We start from the raw sequence: 3,303 nt of genomic DNA, 5'->3' as shown, positions 1-3,303 counted from the left end.
AACTCCAGTACTTTGGCCACCTCATGCAAAGAGTTGACTCATTGGAAAAGACTCTGATGCTGGGAGGGATTGGGGGCAGGAGGAGAAGGGGACGACAGAGGATGAGATGGGTGGATGGCATCACTGACTCGATGGACGTGAGTCTGAGTGAACTCCGAGAGTTGGTGATGGACAGGGAGGCCTGGTGTCCTGCAATTCATGGGTTCGCAAAGAGTCAGACACGACTGAGCGACTGTATTGAACTGAACTGAACTGATAGTCATAGTTAAGAAAATCTCAGACGAATAAACGAATAACTTCTATTTTTATATTGCATAGTTTCTTTGCAAGAAATGCATGTTACTAGTATAATAAAAATGAAAAAAATCAGTGATGTGAAAATCACCCCAAAAGCCATGATGCAGGGCATACCCAATGTTGATATGTGTACAGAAGTTCTGTTTATCTATTTATCTGATATTGCCCTATTAAATTTGTCAGTAATTTTAGATTTAGATAAAAATTTTAGTTGTCAGCAATGAAGTCAAATTTTGTTATTTTAAGTACAAATTGATTTATTTTGACATATCAGAGAGTTCACAGATTCATTGAGAGCAGTGGACTACCAGATTTTGATATTATGTTTGTTTTTTATTGGCTATTTAAAAAGATATACTTTATTTATAGCTAGCCATATACTGAATTCTGTTATAAGTTCCAAGAGTTTTGCTTTTCAGAGAGGCAATCATATCTGTAATAATGATGCTATTTAACTGCCATATAATGAGAATGATAGTTTATGTAAAAATAATTTTTGTTATAACAAAATTACTTCAAGTGCAGATTAATAAAGAGGAGAAAATAAAATCACCATTGATTCCATTGTTCAGAATGGTCAGATAGCTATGTTATTTCTGTTCATGTACACACAAACCTGCTTGTATACATACACACACATACATATACACAATTCACAGGTGGTGCTAGTGGTAGAGAATCTGCCTGTCAATGCAGGAGCCATAAGAGATGTGGGTTCAATCCCTGGGAAGATCCCCCTGGAGAATGAAATAGCAAACCACTCTAGTATTCTTGCCTGGAGAAACCCACAGAAAGAGGAGCCTGGCAGGCTATAGTCCATAGGGTCACAAAGAGTTGGACATGGCTGAAACGACTTAGCATGCACACACTCAAATATTTTAAAAACTAGATCATATGACCATTTTGTATATAGTGCTTAATAATAAATCAAAATCATACTGCTGTCAATGAGTCATGGCATTCATCCCACTGCAAGAATTACTATATTTTAATTTACTCTAGGGAGGCTCTAATTCCAAATATCAGTTTATGAGTATGCCTGATTTCTCCACATCTAAACTATCATTCTATTTATTTTAAAGTCTGAGTTTTTAAAAATTTAATAATCTTCTGGTTTGAAGCTCTTTAAAAGATGAAATTCTTATTTTACTTAGAGTATTACCAAAAATTTTATTATGGGTCAAAAATATTATTTTAAATAAGCATATGTTTATATTCTGTCATGTAAACTGATTAGCAAGTAAGTATAATTTTTCCCTTTGAGACTTTTTTACTTAAAAGCAATATAGTAAAACTGAGTAATAAATTTCATATTCATTCAGGCTCTAGAAGAGTAATGATGCACAAAAATAATATTAATCAGAATAAGAAGAGATGTCAGGAAAAATTGTTCTGGGATCCTATAGCATATAACGTCTGCAGAACTTTGGAAAATTTTTCTATTGTTCTATTAAATTTTAATGATATAACATCAATTAATGATTGCTAGAGAATATCAATTATCAATAGAAGTCTACCTTTGTTTTAAAGTTTTTGAATAGTATTTAAGCATTTCTAGTTGTAGGCCAAAGTTCTGATCAAATTGGGTAGTACAGGCTGGTGTTAGTGGCCTTACCCACTGACTTCCCAAGGAGGGGCTCTCATATGCTCTCAGGGACTCCAAAATCCTATCAGTGGAGCTTCTCCTGAAAGCCTTTTTCTAATACTGACAATGTCTCTTTTCCTTATATTACTAGGTGTGTGGTTGCTACCCATATTTTCAAAACCAAACCTTCATACCCATATGGTAAATCTATGTAGAAAAGAGAATGATGAACACAGAAGTCATTCTAGAGGATGAAAGTGATGTGATTTGGCAGAGACATACAACTTCTAAGGGGCCAATAATGTTATATCTTTTAATCTTGATGGTTAGTTGTTGCTTTGTCACTGTATCACGTCTAACTCTTTGCTAACCCATGAACAGCAGCAAGCCAGGCTTCTCTGTACTTCACTATCTCCTGAAGTTTGTTCAAACTCATATCCATTGAGTCGGTGATGCCATCCAACCATATCATCCTCTTTTGCCTCCTTCTCCTCCTGCCCTCAGTCTTTCCCAGCATCAGGGTATTTACAAATGAGTCGGCTCTTCACATCAGCGGCCAAAGTACTGGAGCTTCAACTTCAGCATCAGTCCTTTCAGTGGGTATTCAGGGTTGATTTCCTTTATGATTGACTGGTTTGATCTCCTTGCTGTTGAAGGGACTCTCAAGAGTCTTCCCCAGCACCACAATTTGAAAGCATCTGTTCTTCAGTGCCTTCTTTATGGTCCAACTCTCATATCCATAGAAAAACCAGAGCTTTGACTACACAGACCTTTGTCAGCAAAGTGATGCATCTTCTCTTTAATATGCTATCTAGGTTTGCACAGGCTTCCATGGTAGCTCAGATGGTAAAAAATCCACCTGCAATGCAGGAGACCTGGGCCCAATCCCTGGATTGTGGAGATCCCCTGGAGGAAGGCATGGCAACCCCAATCTAGTATTCTTGCCTGGAGAATCCCCATGGAGAGGATTTCTTCCAAGGAGCAAGTGTCTTTTAATTTTGTGGCTGCAGTCACCACCTGCAGGGATTTTGGGGCCCAAGAAAATAATATCTGCCAGTTTCCCCTTTTTCCCCATCTATTTTCCATGAAGTGATGGGATAGGATGCCATAATCTTAGTTTATTTGGAATTTGAATTTTAAGCCAGCTTTATCACTCTCCCCTTTCACCCTCATCAAGAGGCTCTTTAGTTCCCCTTAGCTTTCTGTAATTAGCAAGGTATCAACTGTAAATCTGAAGTTGTTGGTATTTCTCCCAGCAATCTTGATTCCAGCTTGTGATTCATCCAGCCTGGCTTTCCACTTGATATACTCTGCATATAAGTTAAATAAGTAGGGTGACAATACAGAGTAGTGTCATACTCCTTCCCCAATTTTGAACCAGCCAGTTGTTCCATGTCTAGTTCTAACTGTTGCATATTGGC

The sequence above is a fragment of the Bison bison genome, unplaced genomic scaffold (assembly GCF_000754665.1).
Source record: "Bison bison bison isolate TAMUID 2011002044 unplaced genomic scaffold, Bison_UMD1.0 scf7180017864035, whole genome shotgun sequence".
Classification (NCBI taxonomy): domain Eukaryota; kingdom Metazoa; phylum Chordata; class Mammalia; order Artiodactyla; family Bovidae; genus Bison; species Bison bison.
Note: the sequence above shows the minus strand (reverse complement) of the source record.